This window comes from Aethalodelphis obliquidens, unplaced genomic scaffold, assembly GCF_003676395.1.
Source record: "Aethalodelphis obliquidens isolate GAN/ISIS:26980383/991018 unplaced genomic scaffold, ASM367639v1 scaffold95, whole genome shotgun sequence".
NCBI classification, from domain to species: domain Eukaryota; kingdom Metazoa; phylum Chordata; class Mammalia; order Artiodactyla; family Delphinidae; genus Aethalodelphis; species Aethalodelphis obliquidens.
In genome coordinates, this window is record NW_020838039.1 from 3,164,023 (window position 1) to 3,189,668 (window position 25,646).

Here is a 25,646-nt window from a genome sequence, read left to right on the forward strand (position 1 = left end):
TAGATCCCATATTGCAGTGGATCTAGTGGAGATTGTTTTAACTCCAAGATAAATTCCAGGAGGCCAAATCTGTTTTCAGGAAGCAATCAAATTTTTAAAAATACTTTGAAAGGGTTTTCCACACTTGGTTGTTCTCACTGTGTGATTAACTTCTATTCAGCTCCTCTACGAAGTCTTCCCTAGAGCCACTGCCATCCCCAGTCTGGATGTTCCCTTTCCACAAGCTCCCATGTCACTCTGAACATAGCCTTTGTCACATGTGGCCATATGCTTATTACTGTTCAGTCTTCTACACCAAAACTCTTGGAGGATATGGGCTCCCTGAACCCCCACACCAGCATATACTAAATACTCAAAGGTTTGTTAAATAAATGGAAGGGAATGAGGAATGAATGAATAAGCAAATGCATCAGTCGGTCTTTGGGGCCTAAGAGAATGGACCTCAGAGGCCTCAAGGTTCCCCAGAGTGCAGTGCAAAATTCCTAAACCATTTGATGTTATAGACACAAATGAAAGGACTTCAGTCCAAATTCTCCCGTCTAAATACAACCCTTTAAGATTTTAGTGGCTTAAAGCTAAACCAAACTTCAGAAACTGTTGAGCAAAGAGAAATCCCATTTGTCTCACTGGGATTATAACTCGAATTAAAAATAAAGAAACATTTCTTCTTAAAACTGAAGAGCTTAAGTGTGAAGAAAACAGGAGAACTGAATAATGTACAACAGTCATGAAGGTAAAGTTTAAAATAGTCACCAGAAGAGCATACCTGGGGGAAATTTAACATAATAATTTTGTAAATGTGCAGTTATTTAGCTGAAGAAATACTAAATATCCTGTTCCTTGATTCATTTGAAATTTTGTCGAAAACAACAGAGAATACACAATAATAGAAAATTATGTACCTGTTGGGATGGATCAGGAATGTCACTCTACATTTTATATTTTAAGCTTCAGTATTTCCATATTCACTTGGTAAGAAATCAAAATGACTTAATGGGATGAACAATTTGAAAAAAAGTTTAAATATTTACTTTGTTTTTGTTGTATGTTTAATGCCTTAGACTTTGTAGAGAGAACCTGCTCCTTCTTAAGGAGGTTTTAATTCAACAGGGAGAAAAGTATTTTAATATATATTTAGATGTGTTCTCCCACCAACACATCAGTATCTGAGGGATTAGTAAAAAAAAAAAAAAATCACTGGAATTCCCAAGGCTGATAATCTTAGTAGAAATAAAAATCAAATCAGAACAAATGTTTTACCATTGATGGAATTGAGAGAAATGACAGATATGTGGCAAGTGTGCTGCTACTCTTAAGCTCATGACAGCCATTACTAATTAATCACAGTTCTCCTTCCTGAGGGACCTAGATGTACCTCCAGATGGCTTCTCAATACAGCACTCCAGACAGTCACAACAAATCAATCATATATGAAAAGGAGAGAGAGACTCTTCGTTACTTTGATCCTGTAAATAAACCAAGAACTGAAAATACCCCCCCCAACAGAAAATAGAAACTCAGGTGCTCCCCGAGAGAGACTGCCATTTGAAATGAGAAAAGAAAAGAAAATCAACTATTTTTTTTCTTTTAAATTGAGGTATAATTGACATAACATTATATTAGTTTCAGGTATACAAAATAATTAATCAATATTTGTATATATTGCAATATAATCACCACAAGAAGTCAACTTAATATCAATCACCATATATAGTTACAAATTTATTTTCTTGGGATGAGAACTATCAAGATCCACTCTCCTGGCTACTATCAAATATGCAATACAGTATTATTAACTATAGTCACCATGCTGTACATCACATAAAAATACAAAACGTTTCTCGAATTTGCAGGGGCCATGCTTATCTTCTCTGTAGTATTCCAATTTTAGTAAACATGCTGCCAAAGCAAGCAGGAAAGTCAACTTCTTTTAATGGAAAAAACTAATAGTTTGCTGAGAGCTCTAAGATGGCAACTATCATTGCATCATATGGCCACAAAGAACAAAGCAAATGGATCTGAAGCAGGGAAAAGGAAATAGGAGTTGAATGTCCCTTGTTCTATATTAATTAACCCCATCTATGACTAGACCCTTAAAAATAGGATCAGAAAGCAGATTTTATAAACATCTCAATTTTTAAGCTTTTGTGTGTCTTTCCCCTCCCTCCTAGTTCATTTTTCATTGGTAAAACTTTATTTTGAAAAGCTGTCTCAAGGAAAAAAGAAAAGAGACTTTCCACCTAAATCTGAAAATTAATGGGATTATAGTACCTAGAGGATGGGGGAGCAATGGCAGCCATGAAGGGGAGCTTTTGTACACAGTGGGCAGAGTGAAGAGAGCAAAACTGAAGCAAGTGGAATGCTGAGGAAGACAGTCAGGCTAAGGTGGGAAGAACCTTCCCAGGTGGGTCCTCCTCTCATAGTAGGAAAATAACCTCTGGGCCTGTCATTTAAAGAGGTCCTCCATCTCTATCCCCTGATGGTCACACTTTTATACTTAGACAAAAGCCTGTATAAAATACTACTTTTGATGTCAGATTTCTCTAGTGAATCCAACCCAGGAAAGTCAGTTATGCTGTCGATCACATTATCATTTCAAGGCTCTCTGTGGGGCCAGCTTTTTACTCAACCACACTTCAAAGAAAATATACAAGTAGGTAACTTTGGTGAGACAGTCATTTGTCTACAATGAACTCTCAAGTTTTCTCCTTCAAATGCAAGCCATGAGGTGCTTAATGATTTCCAATAAGAACCACTTCTTTTATTGTCAATTAATCCTGTGGGTTAAACATCATCAGCCTTGCTTTAAAGCTCTGGAAAATTATGGACACTCTAAGTATATAAATTTTGTCCTAATCACTGAACCACGGTTACTCTCCCAATGATTTATTATATTGAGGTATTGACAATCCAATTTTTTCATTATAATTTGAGGAAAGTGGGGACAGGTCAAAATGAAAAACTCTGACTTCTCTTCCACTTCATTCAGCATCATTCACATTATGATGGACTTTGATGTGTTAAACTTTAATCATTTAGGAGGTACATTATTCTCATATAATTTGCATACATTTTAGTTCTTCAAAGTAATTAATTTACACTTCAGTTTTAGATGAGCAGAATAGAAATCTAGCTTTACTGCACCTGAATATATTTAATTAAGAGTTCCGTGAAAGATAAATAAATCCCATATATAAAAAGCCATTTTTTAATTTAATATTTTATTTTATACATTGTAAAAAGCCATTTTTTAAAAATAGGAAATTTGGTGGGACATATAATATTTGGAATGTCCAGAAGCCTATCCTTGGGAACCCTCTCTCCCTCATTCCATGTTGTTTCTGATGGTAGCACCATCCCACTGCCATAGGGTGGGGTTGGACTTGATTACACCTAGGTTCTGAGTTCTCAAGCAACAGTGACCAGCCCAGGAAGAGGGCATGTGACTGAAGCAGTGCCAAGTAGAGTCCTTCCTTAGGACAACTATAGTGACGCTGGAAGAATGAGCATCTGTGATGAATGAGGCTGACAGCATTCATCTCCCCTGGCCTGTAGAGGAAAGTGGTCTGCACAATGAAGTGATGCAGAGATAAGCAGATATGAGAAAAGACTAGAGAGAGCCCTGGAATATCCATCCTAGTTCTAGCTCCTGAAGTCCTGGCCTTTGTGTATCTTCCTTTGATCTTATGAGATATGTCTTACTCTTCCCGGCAAAGTGAGCAAATAAATTCCCATTTGCTTAATCTAGCTTGAGTTGGTTTTAATCACTTGCTACCCCAAAAAGTTTTTCTTAATATCCAGGAAAAACACAATGAAACTATGTGTTGGAAAAATTTCTTTAAAATAATGAAAATCTAGGCTTACAACACATAGGCTTTAAAAATTTCTTTAAAATAATGAAAATCTAGGCTTCCCCTACCTTGTATCATACACAAAAATTAATTCAATATGTATATTAGACCTAAATTTAAAAGCTAACACTTCCTGAAGAAAACATAGGAGAATAAATTCACAACCGGGGATGAAAAAGTTATTTTTTAGAAAGGATATATAAAGTAATAACCATAAAACTTTATAATTCAGAAATTATTAAAAGTAAAAACTTCTGTTCATCAAAAGACATCATTTAAAAAAAGGAATAGGCAAGCCAGACATTGTTTGAAAATATTTACAAAACATATATCTGACAAGAGACATACATCCATAATATATAAAGGATTTCTACAACTCACTAATAAACAGACCAAAAAAAAAAAACCCAAAACAGTTTAGAAAATGAAAATAAATTAAATAAAACCTTTACAAAGGAAGATATAGAAATGTCCAATAATCTCACAGAAAAGTCCCAACACCATTAGTCATCAGAGAAACGTATATTAAAATCACAGTAAGATAACATTACATAAACATTTGAATGGCTAAAGTTAAAAACAGTTGACAACACCAAGTGTTGATGAGGAAGGATATGGAACAACCAGAATTTTCAGACATTGCTGGTAAGAGCATAAATGGTACAACCACTTTGATAGAAGGTTTGGCAATTTCTTATGAAATTAAACACATCTTTACCTATGATTTTACCAATTCCAATGAAAGACGTTTAACCAAGAGAAATGGAATCCATATGGTCACAAAAATATTTGAACAAAAATATCCATGGTGGTTTTATTTATATTAGCTTCAAGTAGAAAACACTCGATGTCCATCAACAAGTGAGTAGATAAACAAATTATGGCATAATCATACAGTGAAATACTCCTTAGCAATAACAAGAAACAAACTATACATATACATAACAACATAGATGAATTCCATAGTCATTATAACGAGTAAACAAAACCAGATACAGAATATACACTTCATGATTCCATTCATATGAAGTTCTAGAATAGGCCCAACCAGTCTATGATGATAGAAACCAGAAAAATGGCTGCTATGGAGGGGATGGGAAGGGGCACAGGGAACTTTCTAAGGTGATGGAAATGCCTTATGTCTTTATGGGATATGAGTTATATGGGTACAGACATCTGTCTAAACTCATGAACTGTACATTTGAGATTTATGCACAAATTATGTTGTTCTAATAAATCTTATCCCTAAAATAAACTGAAAATATTGAATTCTAGCTAGTGGGATTGCTTTTTGCTATGGAATGGATTAGCAATTCTGAAATTACCTTCTGAGTATTCCAAGTTGAGTAAATAAATATATATGTTGAATGCAATGGGAAGCCAGGTTTCTCACTGTTGGAAAAGGAAGTTACAAACATGGAAATGGAAAGATGAGAATGTATCCTGTGTTTGAGATAGAATTAGAGTTATCATCATGAACTCGTGGTTTTTATTTTTTTAATAAAAATTATATATATTTATGGTGTAGACCATGATGATTTGGTATACATATACATGGTGAGAAGATGACTACAGTCAAGCTATTAACATACCATCTCCTCACAGGGTTATCATTTTTTGTGTGTGATGAGAGCACCTGAAATCTACTCTCTTAGCAAATTTCCAGTATTTGATAAAGTATTATTAACTATATTCATCATGTTGTAGCTTAGATCTCTAGATTTATTCATCATGCCTAACTGTAACTTTATACCCTTTAACCAACATCTCATGATTTTTAATAGATAGGTACACAGATACAGAAATAAATATAGACATATATTTACTAATGCTGCTCACTGAGAGAACCCTGAAGTAATGACACACCAGGAGCGAGCAATGAATGAGTACACCTAGCATCCAGATCTTGACTTCTAAACACCATTTACTTGAAAATAGAATCATGGCTACTTGGATAAAAAAAGATTGATTCCAGGGCCTCACCAGGAAAAGCACAAGATGATGCTAGAATAACATGTGCTGGAAAGTAAGGAAATTCTCAAGAAAGATGGAAGAATATTGAAAGGACACAGAGGCTAGTTTGAAGTGGTTTTCACTGGACAAATATGGGACAATTTGAAGATAAGAATAAATAATGATAGTAATAGATCATATCCATAGAATAAAACAAGAATACATGAGTTCTACTGATATAATAAACAAACAAGCAAACAAATAAACAAATGGAAGATGTGAGAAAGCTCTTCCTTTCAGTAGAATGTCAACTAATAAATATGGAAGTGATAATGAAGTTACAAATTATCAATGAATGCAAAATCTAGTGGGTAAATGTTTGGTGGGGAAGACATATTTACATAATCTCAAAGTACCTTTCCACAAATTAATCCTAATTTAGAAAGGGTAAAATAGTAACTTTACTGTGAAGAAACCTGGCAGACCCGATGCAACCAGAGTTTACATCATCAATGTTGGAACTAATTGACATCATGGGCCTCTTGATGGGATGCTCTGAGAAGGACACATTATCACTTCTGTTGTGGCCCTGCCAAAAATGCATAACCTAAACCTAATCATGAGGAAACATTGCACAGACAAAAAATTGAGGTACATTCAACAAAATAACTGTTCTGCATTCTTCAAAAATCTCAAGGTCAAAAAAGACAAAATGGTTAAGGAACTGTTCCAAATGAAAGTACACTAAAGAGACATGATAACTCAACAGAATGCTTGACCCCGGCTTGCATTCTGAGCCAAAACAAAACAGAGAAAGGGGACATTATTGGGAAAATTGATAAAACTTAAATATAAACTGTGGATTAGATAATATTTTATCAGTGTTAAATTTTCTCATTTTGGTCATTGATAATTATGTTATCAAGGCAGTTATGTGACTTGTTTTTAGGAAATACACGTTCAAGTATTTAAAAGAGATAGATGTCTTCAATTTATTTTCAAACAATTCAGAAAAAATCATAAATAGACATATATATAAACACATATATAAATGAATGATAAATGAAACAGAATGTAAATAATTGGGAATCTGGGTTAAGGGTGTTAGAAGTTCTTAGTACTATTCTTATAACTTTTCTGTAAATGTGAAAGTATATCAAAACAAAAAGTTATACAACACATATGCTTCACTGTATGCTGGCTCAAATGAGAAGCAAAATTTGTTTTTCATTTGGCCACCATGAGTAAGTTTCAAGTATGTTACTGTAATTGAAAAGGTACTACAGTGGGGCAAAACCCCTATACTCAGAAAACTATAAGATACTGATGAAAGAAATCAAAGATGACACAAACAGATGGAGAGATATACCATGTTCTTAGACTGGAAGAGTGAATATTGTGAAAATGACTATTCTAACCAAAGCATTCTACAGATTCAATGCAATCCTTATCAAATTATCAACAGCATTTTTCACAGGATTAGAATAAAATAATCTTACAATTTGTATGAAAATACAAAAGACCCTGAATAGGCAAAGCAATCTTGAGAAAGAAAAATGGAGCTGGAGGAATCAGGCTCCCAGACTTCAGACTATACTACAAAGCTACAGTAATCAAAACAGTACAATGGTACTGGCACAAAAACAGAAATATAGAGCAATGGAACAAGATTGAAAGCTCAGAGATAAACCCATGCACCTATGGTCACCTAATCTATGACAAAGGGGGCAAGAATATACAGTGGAGAAAAAACAGTCTCTTCAATAAGTAGTGCTGGGAAAACTGGACAGCCACATGTACAAGAATGAAATTAGAACACTCCCTAACACCATACACAAAAATAAACTCAAAATGGATTAAAAATCTAAATGTAAGGTCAGACACTATAAAACTCTAAGAGTAAAACATAGGCAGAACACTTTGATATAAATTGCAGCAGGATCTTTTTTTGATCTACCTCCTAGAGTAATAAAATTAAAAACAAAAATGAACAAATGAGATCTAGTTAAACTTAAAAGCTTTTGCACAGCAAAGGAAACCATAAACAAAACAAAAAGACAACCCTCAGAATGGGAGAAAATATTTGCAAATGAAGCAACTGACAAAGGATCAATCTCCAGAATATACAAACAGCCCATACAGTTCAATATTAAAAAACAAATAACCCAATCAAAAAATGTGGGGAAGATCTAAATAGACATTTCTCCAAAGAAGACATACAGATAGCCAAAAAGCACATGAAGAGATGCTCAACATCACTAATTATTAGAGAAATGCAAATCAAAACTACAATAGGTATCACCTCACACTGGTCAGAATGGCCATCATCAAAAAATCTATAAACAATAAATACTAGCGAGGGTGTGGAGAAAAGGGAACCCTCCTACACTGTTGGTGGGAATGTAAATTGGTACAGCCACTGTGGAGAACAGTATGAAGTTTCCTTAAAAACCAAAAATAGAACCATCATGTGATGCAGCAATCCCACTCCTAGGCATATACCCGGACAAAACCATAATTCAAAAAGATACATGTACCCCAATGTTCATTGCAACACTATTATAATAGCCAGGACATGTAAATGTCCATCAAGGGGAATGGATGAAGAAGATATGCCACATATACACAATGGAATATTACTCAGCCATAAAAAAGAACAAAATAATGCCATTTGCAGCAACATGGATGGACCAATAGATTCTCATACTGAGTGAAGTAAGTCAGACACAGAAAGACAAATATCATATGATATCTCTTTACATGTGGAAACTTAAAAAATGGGTACAAATGAACTTATTTACAAAACAGAAGTAGAGTCATGGATGTAGAAAACAAACTTATGGTTATCAGGGGATGGTGGGGAGGAATAAATTGGGAGATTGGGATTGATATATACACACTACGATATATAAAATAGATAACTAATAAGAGCCTGTCGTATAGCATAGGGAAATCTACTCAATACTCTGTAATGGACTATATGGGAAAAGAATCTAAAAAAAAAAAAAAGTGGATATATGTATATGTATAACTGATTCACTTTGCTATATACCTGAAACTAACACAACATTGTAAATCAACTCTACTCCAATAAAAATTAAAAGAAAAGAAAAGGTACAACACTAAAAGTTAGTAAACATGGTTTTGGAATTAAATAGCTACCTGACCTTAAGAAAAGCCTTTGATTCTCTTGGTCTCAATCCTCTGAGCCACAAAATAAAGAGGTTGAATGAACTATTTGATATCTAAGATTTCTGTTAATTCTACAATGTTGTGATTCTTAGAGATGGTCTTTTAACAGCATTGTACCTCTAGAGGTAACATGATTAGTAGGAAAATTTTTCTAGTTCAGTTACAGCTAAGACTTCTAAAGGAAAAAGGACAGTAAATAGAGTAGAAGTCTTGTTCTATTCCCGGCCCTCTTTATTGAATTGCTATGCCATTTTAGCATCTTATCATTTTATTTTTTGAAAATGTCATGCCTTAATTTAGAAGACTATAAAAACAACTACCACTGAAAATCTGTATGATATTTTATATAGAAATATGATTTTACTTGTTTAATAAAGAATATTGATATATAGCGTTTACTCATTATTCTAAGCAATATATATGTGTACATATGTATTTGTGTATATGTGCTTATGTGTGTATATATACTCATTTAATCCTCAAAACAATTCTATGAAGTAAGTATGATTATTATTTCCACTTTACAGATAGGGAAACTAAGGTACCAAAAGGTACCTACAGTCCTACCGCTAATAAGTGGCTCTTTAAAAACAACCATGCATTCAAACCTAGGCAGTGTGGCTGCAGAGACTGTGTCTTACTCACAATTCTACATTTCCTCTCAAATATTACACAGAAATAAACTCTAGCATAGAATAGCATACACATTTTAATAAGACCATGAGTAAAAGTGATCTGAGTCATAAAACTATTTACGTCATAAGACTAAATATATATTTGTTTTATGTGTATATATACATATACACACACAAAGGAGAAGCAAATTCTGTTCTTCAAATATGTATACGTGTGTGTGTGTGTGTGTGTGTGTGTGTGTGTGTGTGTGTGTATATATACATGAGAAGGCTCATTTTCCAGATCTATCACTAATATATTCTTACCTTGATATTTATGCACATATATTTCATTTTGAGTTTTTACTTTTAAAATTCTAATACTGGACAGACCCTTCCATGTGAACCTTTTGCCACATTGACTTGTTGCTCTTTCCCCTTCAGCAGCTTGAAAGCAGTCAAGTGAAAAGCTCAGAAACTGCTGGTTGTCTGCTCTTTGCAGAGGGCAGCAAATAAAGCCCCACCGTGCTGTAGCACACTTGACACTCTTAACCCAGGGAAAAAAGAATGAGGCTCGTGTGCTTGGTACTTTATGAGAAAATTAGCAGTGAAAAGGACAAGTTCCTTTTTGCCTTAAAAAAAGAAACTATGGAGCACTGTGTCATTTCAGTTGGAAAAGTACAAAGTTGTATAAGTCCTAAAAATTTTATTACAGCTTGACTAACACCTGTTCTCTCACTGAGGGTGCCAATATCTGTAGTCACCTGCTTGGCTCAGTAAGGTCTCCCTAGATGCTGGAAAATTACTCATGCTAATCCCAAATTCACCTCTCATGAGATCTAGGTTGGGTGAAAAAACAAAGCTGAAAGACTTAAGCAAGTATACTTTTAAATGGCAATGGAATTATCTGAGAGAGAGAAAAGCCAGGAGTGACAACAGTAAGAATTAGAACCCATAATGTTTTAACATGTCTGACATATTACCTTGCAAAAAATAATAATAATCACCAGTATTTATATATAAGGCTCCTCATAAATTTCATATAATCTGAATTCCATACATTCCTTATAATCCATATAATTCCTGACAGAACCCTTAAAAAGCAGGACTGATGTCCCTGTTATATGTAGGAACCAAATGGCTAAGGTGACTTGCTGAAGCCATAAACCTAGCAAATATCTGAGCAGGTATTTTTTTAAGAAGATGCTTTTTTAAAAGAAGTTCTTTTTTCCTTTTTTTCCCACCAAACTACACTGCTTCATACTTACAACCTCACCTTACACAGACCACACTGTATACTTACTAGCATTCCCCAAAACTGAAGGGACAAACACTGTAATGACAGAACAAAGAGTGAGCACTTAAATATTTATTACATCATAGCTTAATATTGTTATAAAAAATGTATAAGACAAAATTAACAGACTATTGAGGAAATATTCTAACAGTATTTATTTTTCATAGAGCTGCTTTAGAAGTCTAAGAATTTAAACATAAAATGGAGATATTACATAAAGGGTCACTTATAAAAATTCAAGTATTAGCACAACTTCAATTACAATCTTAGAGTGAAAAAATAAAACATGTTTTAATGGTTGCAGAAAAAGTCTTCTTTCCAACATGGTTGTGAAATGTAACACTCGGGTTAATTAAATATGAAGTCTAGTAATGTCTTTTATAACATGAACAGATGGCCAATTTCCAATTAATTAGAAAAATAATCATAATTATCATCAAAATTATAATAAACACAATTCAGTCTTGCTTTGCCATTCAGAATCTTGTAATACTATAAAGGTCAGTTACCAGGATTTTTATCATTAACAGATCGCTAAATAATCCAGATTCAATCATCATTTTTCTGCTGCCCAGCTAAACCAACAGTTAATGATAGTATTCTTCCTGCTCCCAGAGCTAAACTATTCTTTTTTCCTATCTTCCCTCCCCATTCTCTCTATCGTAACTAGCTTTGTTCTACTCTCACCACCACCCCTTTGCCTCACACCTATATGATGATTTCATTCTTTGATATTTCTAAGGGCCCCTCTCTTAGTGCTACTGCAAGACTGATCATTCTTAAACATGTATTTTATACAGTCCAGAACCTTCAAAAGCTTCCAACTGTATAGCACATTATGTTTAAATTTAGCCTCATTTTCAAAGTGTCATAATCTAACCCAGTTTACCTTTCCAATTTATTGTTCATTACTCCCCCAATAAGCACCTATGAAGCAGTCGTCCAAATCTGTGTCTCAATTTAACACAAACACACAGTGCTTATTCTTACCTCTTCCTTCATGGAACTTACTACAACTAAAATAATCATTCTTCTTCATCATCGTAATCATCATTATCACTATCATCAACAGCAAATGTGCATATTACTTAACACGCACCAGGCAATGTCATTAGTGCATTATACTTTTTATATAATCCTCACAATAACCTTGTGAAATAGATACTATTATAATAATCCTCATTTTACAGAAGGTCTAAAGCAGTCAAGTAACTCATGCAAGATCACAAAGGTAGTAAATTGTAGAGTCAGAATTCAAACCAGCAGTTTGGTTCCAAATTTTACACTCAACCACTATCTATATACCTCTGTCAGTAACATAATTAGTTATTAGTTATTTCACATATGCTACTCTTATCTATTTAATTATAAAACTTATTTATAAGAATTTTATTTCTTCAAGGGGCTTCTTAATATGAGATACACAGCTCAGAACAAATTTTTCTAAGGGAGACCATTTTATTCAAAGAATAAACGCAAAGATCCAAGAATTATGATTAGTCAAAATGTATAGAACTACATCTTCTGTCACCAACAAAGTTCTCTGAATCAGGACTTGTCTGTGACAAGAGCGCTGAGAGGATGGAAACTGGAGCATGGGCCGGGCAGTAGCTGCTTAGGGGATTTCTACATTGGAGAGGCTGCAGGACAGCTTTCTGCTTGTATAAAAGACCAGAGATTCAGAAAACTTGCTTTGAAGCTACAGTTGCCAAACAAGGATACTTACTGAGATTCTAGGTTGTAAACCAATAAAAAGAGCAACACTTCCTAAATATGCTCTTACTTATTCTCTGCATAAGATTGGGAAAACATAAATAACCCATATTAGTTAAATTATTGTTAATTTATTAAGTATGGGGGAGGGTGGACAGCACCCCACTAACCCCTCAAAACTTTGTAGTGATTGATCATGCTGATGAACTGAAGCATACAACTTTTGGAAATAAAAGAGAAAATTCTTACGCACAGATATACATATATAAAATGCATGCACATAAAGAAACTTGAGTAGAACTTTTTTTCTTTTCTAATAGGTCAACAGGCCAGGCTTCTATACTCTCAAGAAGATTAGACTCATTCTTCAAGGTCCAGCTCAAATGTGAACCCATCTGTGAGGTTTTCTTTTGCATGATTAATCACTGCTTCTTCTGTATTCTAACAGCATTCTATAAATATCTCTATTGGATTACATGGTATAAAAACTACTACTTAGAAAATGTGCAGATCTTGACTTCTAGACTGCTACCAACTCAAATGTGCATCAACAAATGAACAGATAAACCAATTTGATATAATCATGCAATTAGTACAACTCAGCAATGAAAAGGAACTAATTATTAATTTGTAAAACAACATGGATAATTCTCAAAAGCTTTAAGCTAAAGAAACCAGACACAAAAGAATACATACTGGTGCCAAGAACTGTGAAGGATCTGAGATTTTATTCAGTGTGTAAGCTTGTAAGTTTCATTCATGCAGGCAGAAGACACAAGACTCCTGGGTCACAGACAAAGGACTTTGTTACTCACAGCAGTAGGATTAGCTAGAGTGCCACACCTGCCCAAACAGTGGGTTATGTTACAGGAGAGGAACCTGGGAGCTTCGGGAGCCTGAATCCATTATAATGGGCAGTAAGTCTGCCTGACTTTACCCCAAACGGACACATTATCTCTAATGCACTGAACAATAACAAACTTGCTCTTTTTTTCTCAGAAGAAGACATTATCTCTAGCTTCCAAGGTTGTTCACTATACAAACACCTTTGGAAAAAACAGTCAGTACCTCTGCTCACAAGAGACATGCAGAATCATGAAAGACTTATGGAGAAATATTTCCTAGTCATTATATGTGTTCATTCATATAACATTTCTGGAATAGACAAAACTAGTTTATGGTGGGGAAAAAAATTGGAACAGTCATTGTTTGGAGCCAGAGGTGACTATAAAGGATCACAAGGGAAATTTCTAGGGCGAAGGTAATATTATATATCTTATACGGGGTAATGGTTACAAAAGTAATATATATATTTGTCAGACTCATCAAACTACACATAATAGTATATGTAAATTATATCTAAATTACGTATGTACAGATTGGGTATGTAAATTATATCCAAATAAAGATGATGTAAAAAAATTTGCTGATCATAACTTTTAGACTGCTATCATCTCAAGGGCAAGGACTGTGTCTTATTCATCTATCTTATGATTACTGAGATGAAGTTAGCCAACTGAATATTCTTAGTAAGTTCTCATACAGACTGGTGGCACCGAATTATTAATAATGTTTAAAATGGGCCTTTAAGTATTCTACCTTGTCCTATGTTGATTTGAAATGCCATTACATTAGACTTTTTAAAGTTATTTGGTTGTATTCATTTATAAATATTAATACATATGAATATCAGTGAGCCATTAAAAATTTGTATTTTAAAAAATAAAACCTCTAAATAATAAATTATTTTGATACAGGTTAGTTTTAATAATGGGATGATTTGCTTAAAAAGATGAAAATGTTTGCTAATCATAATTAGGTTATTTCCATATCATAAACGTAGTTGACTAACTCCTTTAGAAACACAGTACTTTTCAAATAAATCTTCAGAATGAAGACAGTAGAAATATATTTGAAATTTGAAAGTTGCAAAGATTTTTTTCTGATTGTCCTTTCACTTAGCCAATTTAAATTTAGTGGAAATACCTGCTGTCTATTAGGTGGTAACTTAGGCTAGCAAAACCTAAGAAACAAAAGTTACAGCCTTAGTTTCCATTTATAACATAATTCTCAAATCTCTTCTTCTCAATATATACTTTGGTGTAATTTTTATAATTTATTTTATAAATGATGACTATTTATTTTTTCAGAGAATATATTAATGTGAATTAAATAATTCCCTGAACTTATATTAAAGTATTCTTTGAAAGCATTAAGACAGTGGATCTAAATAAAATGGTTTGCCATCTTAGTATATATTAAATTGTAAGTTAAAAAATTTGTCTTACTCTTATGTTTTATCATGTTATCCTTCATTTTTTCTAATTAAATATTGTAGCAAAGCATACTACGTGATGCCAAGAGTTAATCACAATTCTAAAGAAAGTTTTCTGCAATTGTAGATGCCTACAGGTAAACATGGGCAAAAGAAGAGTTTTAAAACTCAAATAAGCAAAACTTTTTCTAGATACCAAAGTCCAGCTTACCGTAGAGAATACATTCAAAATTTGGCAGGAAAAACATTATTTTTCCCTATAGGAATCTCTTGGCTCTATATGGATTTTTATACTTGAATTGTTTTTTGTCCACATTCTTTCAAACTAAAGTCCTATATTTTCATTGCTCAAAATAGACACTTTCTGCCCTGGACTAGAGTCAATAGTCAAAAGAGGAAAATAAAGAATGTTAAAGTATGAATGGCTGAGCATAAGAGGGGAGACCTTGCATCAATAATCGATGTGTGTTTCTTTAATTGTGTCTTAAGCCCGATCCTTATCTTACCAACCAGATGGAAAACTTCTCAAGGTCAAGGATTTGAGAAGTTTGGTGTTCTCATATTTTGTAATCATGTGTTTTGTAATCTCATGCATAGCCCAGAATTGAACGTGAAGTGGGTACTCAATACTGCTTGTCCATTGATTGAAATGCAAATGATAGACTATTTTTAAAAAAGGTAGTTATATAGAGTATCTAAGATAGTAAAGATAATTTTCCTTCTCTGGATTAATTTTTCCTTGAATAAATTGGAAACAAATAAGGCTCTTTCCCAAAAAATGTGCTTGGGATATCATGGCTTCCCATATTGCATATAGTAGGAATGCAGTAAATTCTTGTGGCTTTGAATATTAATTTTTGATATAAAATTACCTAGGACCTGAAATGCTCATAAGATATATATATATTTTTTTACTGGAAACATAAATAGTCACACATATTTTTTAAGTGAGTATGTATTTTTTGTCACAAAAAGGCACTATCCTTCAAATCACATCAGCCAAGTTAACACATTAATGGTAATTTTTCATTGACAGTTTTATGAAAAAGAAATTCTTCCTCACTCTTTCTCATCTTTCTTCAAGATCTTTAGTTAAGTTCACAAGATGTATCCAAAGTCCCCTATTACAAAGAAATATTTTTTGTCATAATTATGACCATTTATTTATTTGGTAAAATAGCTATAAATTTTGGAATCTGAACACTAAATCTCCTTTGTGATCAAAAGCCCCCATACCTTTTGTTTACCAGTTAAAGCAGCAAATCAGCAATCTATTACAATTAGGTAGATATTTTGATCAGAGTTTCAATGAGTAATAAAAAAGGTATTTGGAATAGATTTGAAAACAAAACATAAGGAACCATTCATGATATGAGTGGCAAAGATAGTACATTTTAATCACTATACAGTATATTTTCAGTGATATGTAATTATATCTAAAGAAAAAAGTACAATAATATATTTCCATCTATATCTGATATGTGTGTATGGCCCGACTCTTATATTGAGGGTGCTAAACAATAATACAATGTAGCATATTATCTGATGCATCTTCATGTCCTAGACTAGGGATATAGTATAGGGATCCTATATTAAAGATGGAAATATTGAAATCTCACCCATCTAGAGGTGATACTCCTGAGCACGTCAGCCATCAGGACATGGAAACTACACCCCCCAATAAGGCACAGGTCACCTGGAAAGAAAGTAACATTTGGGTGATGGAGTGATCCTTGAGTCTTTATCCGAAGAACTGAAGGCTTCCTCAGGGAAGCATTTGCTGATCTCTCTGATAAAGTTTTAAGTGTTTATAGGACCATATGCCTCTCCTCTGTGGCAGTTGCCACAAGCATAATTTTATATTTACCTGTGTGGTTCTCTCATTAATGTCTATTCACCTGAGTAGACCCTATGTTCTCTGAGAATACTATGTCCTTTTTGTGTGGGGACAGGATCATAATTGTATCACTTCAATGGAAACAGTGCCTAGCACATAAGAGTCAATAAATATTGTCAAATTTGTTGAATGAATTAAACACAGATGAACATTGAACATTAGAGATGTAACCTAAGTCAGGGTATATCTGTTACAATTAACGTCAAGAGAAACAAGGGATCACCAAATGGGAAGACTGAAAATAGAGCCCTTCATGTTTTCAATATTCAAGAGGTGAGCAATGGGAGAACGTATGGAAGAGATGGCTAAGGAACTGCCAGAACAGTCAGCGTTTAGGACAGGGGTATGAAGGAAGTCAAAGAGGAAAGAACTGTAAGAACGAATGATGTAGAGAGAGAAGCATCAAGGCTAAGTAGGTGGGAAACTGCAGAAGGGCCACCAAGTTTGGGGATTGGAGATGACTAGACGGTTTAAGCAGAAAGAGTTTCAGAGTGATAGAAATGGAATTAAAATGGAAACGGGGAAAAAATGGAGGTAGTGAGTATGGACTAGCAAGTTTGCTTTTCCAAGAAAATCAATAGTGAAGAAAATAGAGAAATAAAGCCATAATTTAGGGATGCAGGTCTTTTAAATTGCATGAGGGACTAAGAGACATATTCATAGACACACACACATACATCAAACTGCATCATAGAAATTTTGAGTAAACTCTGTCTTAGTCTTTTGTGGGGTGGGGTGGGGAGAAGAGAGTTTATGAAGAATTTAATGGGCATTAGGAAGGGCTATGTGATTCAGATGTGACAACATTCTGCTTTGGAACTGGTTATTCTCCATAACCAAATCACATCCCTTCTTGTAAGTTTTATGGGTTCCTTTGTTTTACTCATCACTAGGATTGTCAATAAGATAATGTGGAGACTCATTTCTGCCTTAAATCTCCTGAGCCCTTCCTAACCTGCATTCAATTTGTGTGCTACCAATCACATGGTAATTGCCAATTTCTACGTTGTTACGTATTTACCATATAGCTGACTCCCTCGTTTCAATTAGTAGTGTTATATTTATTGAATTGAATTGAATGCATGCTCTTCATACACAAGTTGGATAGTTTGTGTCTGACTTGCAATAGTGAGGAATAATTCTGAATATAATGGCCATTTTTTCTTCAGCTTTTTATTTTTAACTTCTTACCGTTTAACAAAAAGGTGCAATTAATTTACCATCTATTAAAAAGTATGAAATGAATGAAGCTATACAAATAATGCATTTTTGTGCTTCTAAACATCAATGGAAAATCTATCAGCTAAATTTGAGGCATTTTATAATTATATTTTGCAACTGAGCTCTAGGAAATAACACACTTGGACTTTGAGTTGGAATGTGTGTGTTCTACATACTTCAACTCCTTGTCTTGGGAGACATTCAGACCCACTTAATTAAATACACAGCTTTAGGGAAGTTATTGTCTTTAACTTGTAAATACAGCCAGAAGCAGCCCAGCAGATCTTGGCTAAATGTGATTTGAACTGGAGGGAGAACAATCATGATCCCCTTGTTCAGTCACTTTTATCTACTGCCCTGAGGTCACTACTAGTGCCTTTGATTAGGTTGGAAAAGTAGGGAGGTCAAAAGGTGTGATCCCACTGATGTCACATATGTCTGATTGGCAACTGGAGGCTTTGTACAAATAACCTTATGCATAACTAAACATTAACATAATATGGGGACTAGCTACTACACTCTATTTCACATAGCTGATCCTGTGTTTTCAGAAGTCACTAATTTTTCCTTACCATCCTTCTTTGAACCCTCACATATTTCCATCTCACTTAATCTTCTCCAACTGCCTTCTCTCCCAATAAACAGACCAATACCTTCTACCTGTAACCAGGCAAATCTGTCAACACACTGGCCCCTTTTGTTGTCCCCAACTATTATGCATCCTTTTGTTGGAGGATGTGACAAGAGAGCAGACCTTCCTGGTCTGACAGAGCCCAGCCCAACCACTTCCTAGTGCTGAAAACCTAAGGCAGTTATTGACAATAACCAATTAACAACTTAAAGATTGATATTAATTATTCATAACTTAAGGAAGTTATTTACAAAAACCAAACTTGCTGATTATTGTGTGATTTGCATAAAACTGGGTGTATCCAGAGCTTAATGAAGAGAAGGCAGTCAATAATACTTCCTTCTTTTCCCTGGTGTCTTTTTCAAGTTACCCCAAATTTACCTTTCCTTACTGGTAACACTTTTCATTTCTATGTCTAATTCTTATATCTAATATATAAGACATATATATATATATATATATACACACACACACATCTGCTATAACCTCCATGCTAGTGTTGGCTGCTTCACAGGCTTCCCTAGACTAGTTCTGTTTGCCTCAGATCATTCCACTCATTTATTCCATTATCCAGGACTTGCAGACTTCTCATTCTCCAATTACTGAGCTCTCATGTGCATGTTGAGCAGGCTCATTGATGTATAGGTAAAAGCATCTCAACTAAGGTTATAATGCCCTATATGTCCTCTGTATCCTGGGAAGAGAACAACTTAACATAAGCTAGTTATTTAGTTAAAATCTTTCTCAGATTTTTAAATTAGTGATTATCATAATATATTTAGAATGTTAAATGGGATTTTATTGCATTTGAATATATACTGATTTTATAGTTACAATAATATTTATAATCACATAATAATCATATCCACAAAAAACACAAAATTTGCTAACATCTTTATGTTTGGCATTTGACAGCTGAAACAGTGGTTGAGAGGTGTATTTCAGATTATATAAATAGCACCTTAGAATCCAAAGGTATATTCTACCCCCACTCATGAGGCAGGATACCCCTTTTTCTATGCAGTAAATCATGAAGAATAGTTTAGCCTATAAAGCTGATTAAGTGCTAAAAACTACATTCTCAAAGGTGTGGAACAGCAGAGAGTTCATTTTAGAGAATATTTTCATTCAGACTTTGATTGCTGAATGCATATCAAATAAAATAGACAATTAAACAAAGCAACTTGACTGACAGAACAATATAAATTTTAGGTCGAAAGTAAAAATAATTAAAAGGAAAATGTAGGAAAAACATTGAATGCATTTCACTAAAGTACACTTACCTAGCTAGAAAACTAGGATATTTCTTTATGGGCAAAATTAACAATAAAAACAGTAACAACAAAAGGATAAAAATGACGTCACCTCCCTCAAGATGAGAATTAATATGGAGATTTCTTGATTCATAGGAAACATTTCATTTGAGAATTAATACTATAATCCCACTCACAAACATATCTAGTAGCTACTTTTTTTTAACTCTCTGCTAAATACTCTTGCTATATATTTTATCTCAGACTGTTAGAACACTTTTTAGGCTTTTATAAGCTCTCACATATTGAAAGCAAAACACAAAACCATGACCTTGAAGGTGATTTTGTTCCAGGTGTCACCCCATGGTCGTAGCAAAGAGTTTTCCTCTCCCAAGTCAACACCTTTTGTTGACAGAACTGGCTTTTGTCTATTGAGAGCTGCCACTGATCAGTGACTAGAACGAACTCAGGAACTCAGAAGTTTTCCATCACTGACAGAAAGCAGTGGACAATATAAAAATAGCATTATATACTAAGGATTTGTTGAGACTTCCTGGCAGTGACAAGATTAGAGTGGTCATAGCACAAAGTTTTTTTTCATGCAGCAAATCATGAAATGGCAGATAATCATGGAAAATAATATGCCACTAGGAATAACTGTTGTCAGATCTAACTGATATTCAAATGTTTATGGTGTGTTCACAGTATTTGTAGTTTCTCCTTTCAAAGACCACAAAACATTATATTTGGTGTTAAAGTCTTTCATGGCGAAACTAAATTCTGCAGGATCAAACTGTAGATAAAGATGCTTTTATAATTCCAAATGTATTCTCCAATTGAACCATATATTCTCTATTGGAAGAAAATTACATAGACTGGCATGATTATGGATACAGATAGAGATAATGTTTCAAAAATTAATTATCCAATCCTCAGTATAAGTATTTGAGTTAATTATCCTCCATTTGTCAATTATTCTCCACAGCCCTCATTCCTGTAGGATCATTCTGTTTTTCTCTGTCTTGATAAGGAATTCTTTCCTTAAAATCTCTTCATTCACCCCTATGGGGTGAATTTTATTTTCCGACAAGGACCCTAAATGAAACACTATCACTCACAAAAAGACAAAATAGGAACAAATGAAATGTGCTACTACATACTTCTAAATTTTTAAATCCCAATTCATTTCACATTATGACTTTAATATTGATTCCTGAAAATAATGGTATCTATCATCTCCATTATCACTTATGTGGCCAAGTTGCTACTATAACTTGATAAAAGTTTGTGCTTTGCAATTTTACTATATATCCAAATGGAACTTAGGACTCTACAGTTAATAGACGCTCATTACAAAGAGAACCATAGAAACTGGTCACTGATTCAGCATGATGTGGAAAGGAGATGGATTTTTGAAATAAGAAGGCTGCGGATGAAGCTAGTTCATACAACTCAGTTTACAAGCTTCACTTGCTAAATGGAGGAAATAAAAACTCATTTTGTAGGATTGCTGTGAGAACAAAAACAAACAACAAATATGAGTACTTAATGAAAGAGCAAAGTACTATACTCAGCAAAGGTATTTATCTTATATTTAAAGCTAAGAGAGTTGAAATACCTATATTAAGGATTTAATAAAACATAAGTTGCAAGGCCAGTAATAAAACACTAGGTATTGAGATGCTTCTCCTTTCCTACAATGATCAGCCTAAAATCAAAATGGTTTAGAGAAGCTGTAAATTAGTTAGACCTGGAAGGTCACTTATGAAGTATGTAGAAATTCATTCCTCATCCCTCCAACACACCCACTCAATGTCAAAGTCCTATGCTTAAAGAACTTATGTTCTTCGATATCACTAATCTACTCATTCACTGAAAAATTATTCATTGATAGTTTCCTATGCTCCAGATACTGTTCTAATTGTTGGGGACAAAGCAGTGAACAAAATATATCATCAGTGTATCTTGCCAACAGTAATGTCATCTCCCAGAATTTGCTGTGCATTTCTTTCATTGAAATCTTCGTTTTATCTTCTTCTCTTGGTCCTGTATTTTTTAACCTCTAGGTGTGGCCAGCTGCTGTACTTGTGGGTCTTGGTCAAAAAGTTGGTACACAAGATCCCATTGACTAATGCTTAACACATATACCCTAAAAAAGGAAAGATGGAATTTTACACAGAAAGGGAAACTAATCACCCTGTCTGTGTAATTTGTGTTTCTAGAAAATTATAGAATACTAACAAACTGCATGAAACCTACTCTTAGAACCCCAAATACCTTGATTATGGAAAATAATCCCTGCACTTATGCAAATAAAAAAACCTAAGGCCTAATACTCATTTACTCCTTAATTATTTCCTTGGGCAAAATTTGCTAAGTGCCAACTCTCTTTAGAATGAATTTCCTAGAAATTCTTGAATAATTAAATACATAAAATAATACCATCCAAGAAGAGAATCCAGATTCACTGAATGATTTCTGACTCTATTCTTATACTAGAGAATGTTAAAGAATGTCAGATGTAATTTCTAATTACAGAGAGCTTACAATCTATTTGGGGGGGGGTCAGATATTACATATGGAACAATTAATAAAGCCAGTATTAAATATATCAGTGTTATATTTCTCAATAAAGTGTTATTTGGGTACTTATTGGAAAATCACAATCCAGAAATGCATTCCAAGTACCTCTGTCCTGCAAAATGAGGGTGATAAAAATGTACAATAGGGAGAGCTGATGCACTGTGTTCCTGGAGACTTGCAAAGTAACAAGCCCTCTGGACTAGTAAAGGCGGTAAAGAAAATAGTCTTCTGAAAGTTAAATAACACAGTGAAACAACCCAGAGCAAATATCTACATAGGAGAAGTTCTCATAAGGTAGTACTACACTGTGAAGGCAAAGAAACAGCTTATCATGATTCTCATCCATTTGGAAAATGCAGTAGACATTTGTTAGAACTTCACTGGCTTCATACCTAATGATTTTTTTCCCTATTTTTATACCCACTAGACCCCTACTTTTTTGATAAAAATGAAAAGTAGCTCAGGAATATTCACCTGTTAAGTAGGCCTGGAGGATTACATGGCCCTTCTATTTTCTTTTTCTTTTTTTTTTTTTAATTAAGAAGCAGATCTCTTTTTTAAGTGAACTGAAAAGTAATTCTTTCACCATAATAAATACACATGAGACTGAGGTCCATTTTTTCATACATTCAAGCGTTCAACAAATATTAGTTGAACGCCACTTTAGTCCTTGGCATTGTTAATATAATATGAACAGATTTAAATTAACTAATTCTCAAAAGAGGCAAAATGAAGTGGAAAGGTTTTTTTTAATAGCACAACATTCATATGGCCAAATATAAAATTGAAGAAATTAGCTTTATAGTCAACCAGATGCTTTTGCTTGGCAGAAACCTCCTAAATGGGATAACTAAAATATTAATAAGCCAGTAAAATGACTTGGAAGAAAATACTTTTAACATATTTGGGGAAACCCGAGAGATAAACTTCTTGCCTGAAGAAGGTTAGTAAAAAACTGAAATTGCTGAGATGAACCCTGAGCAAATTGATATTCCAGCTGCATGACTCAGGAAAACTGCATCCTTTTAGTGTCTGTTAATCATTATTTAGAACAGTTGCTCTCAGGGGTGATCCCCACCCTAACTCTTCTGAAGACATTTGACAATATTGGGAGGTATTTTTGGTTGTTGAAACTAGAGTAAAGGGGTTCTCCGGGTTTCTAGTGAGTAAAGGCCAGGAATTCTGCTAAACGTCCCACAAGTCAGCCCCCGCATAACAAAAAATTATCTGACCAAGAATGTCAATAATTCTGAACTTGAGAAATGATGATGAAAAGCCAAGGAAAGAGTGATCCAAAAGATTTCAGGCCAATTGAACTTAAGTAAGTCCTCTGACAGGTTTCACCAGCATTTTACTCTCAATCAACAATTACCTTACACTTAAAATCAGAAGATTAGATCAAGTCAAGTGTGTCTTTTCATAGTACAAAATTAAATAAAATTAGATTATAAAGAAACAGGTGCTTTGTTTCATCAGACATAGGAGCAGCATGCCACAGAATTATGCATCACAGTGTACTTGCCAAAATCTATAATTTGATTTAGGACTGGTGCATCTAGAACACTATAGCTCACGGTCTCCTCTTGGAAATAAATTTGAGCTCCGATAGAATACTTGATGACAACAACAAAATCTTTTTATGTTTATGTGCACATAACCTTTAAAATATCTGTACCCCTGATATACTACAATGACTATACATGATATGTACAAAGGGATTTTGCCATCACTGACGATAACCAGCTGAAGAGTAGTCAAGGTGTTATTATGTATTTGACTCAGAGGACCAAGACTTGTCTCTATCTTTCATGGTGTTAAATAGACAAGTATCAATTGAATATCACTATAACTAGAATCAACTGAAATGAACAATTCTGTATTACTGCCTATGCAGAGAATGTGACATGAATACAATTCATGTCCAGTTACAACAATCTAGGACTCATGCATATGCAAAAGACATACAAGCAATATTCATCTGTTTGAATTTTGTTTAACAAACACATAGTACTAACAAGGCATTGTTATAAGAGCTTTGAAAATGTTAATTCATTTAATCTTCATGAAAATCCTATGAATTAGATGCTATTATAATCCTGACATTTACAGATGATGAAAGAGATATAAAGAGGTTAATTCTCAAACCCATGTCATTAGAACCTAATTACACTTTGCCTACATTATTGTTACAACTGCCAACTGATCTTCTACCCCTCAATCTTTCTCCCTCCAATCCCTATTTTAAACTGATGCCAGAGCCATTTTTCTGTAGCATATCTACTCATTAATTTTGCTGCTTAAAATTCTCCAAGTACTCCTGATATCTTCCTGGATTATTACGATTAAAAATAAGAAACAGTATTTTTAACACAGATAGCTCATACTTTTTTCTTGCCTTTTGTGTATAAAGTCCTGCATTGATCACTTTACATGTAATATCTTGTTTAAACCCAGCTGTCATGATATGGAATACAGGGTATGCCACAATCTGACCCAAATCTACACCTTTTTTCTTGCTTTTATTCCTTTGCATGGACTGGTTCCTTCTTTTAGCAACTTTCTCTCTCTTTGCTTTCTCGCACAGTTCTACTCTTCAGTTTCCCCAGAGCTAGGTAATCTATTCTTTGTGTTCATAATGCACCTCACACACACACTTCTATTACAGCACTGACCATATCATATTGTAATCTATTGTTCATACACCTGTCTCTTATCAGTGTTTGAGAAACTCATTCCAGATTCGTTTATGTTCCTGGCACATAAAAGGTACTAAACAAACTTATTGAATATATGTCTCAGGAAATCAGGGGAAGAAATGGGTGTTTGCTGTCAATGTTGAGCAGCAGAAAAATCCATATCCACTTCTTTGATCAAATCAACAGATTTTGTGCATGAGGTAAAATTCCAGGAATCATTTAAAAGAAGAAAAAAAATACTTGGCAGGTTTTTGAGAGAGTATTTCTGTTTTCAAAGTGATGCTCAGGAAGCAATATGAGAATGAGTGCACCTAAAAAGCATTAAGTTGTCCTACTTGGACAAGAAGAGAACAAAGGTATGAAAGAAGAGATGAGTGAAACAGTTCAACACACTCAGGTAAAATTTTCCATAGGTAAAATAAGGGTCTCTGAGTGGATGAGGTTAGCAATAGGAGACATTCAGAAGAAGA

At 34.0% G+C, this 25,646-nt stretch overlaps 1 protein-coding gene and 1 pseudogene across 1 annotated transcript in view; both read right to left on the reverse strand.

Annotated features, from left to right (window-relative positions):
• The window catches only part of ARHGAP24 (Rho GTPase activating protein 24), a 506,772-nt gene that overhangs the window by 425,641 nt on the left and 55,485 nt on the right, over positions 1–25,646 (reverse strand). The window lies entirely within an intron of this gene.
• Positions 1,824–1,911, reverse strand: LOC113614415 (uncharacterized; annotated as a pseudogene).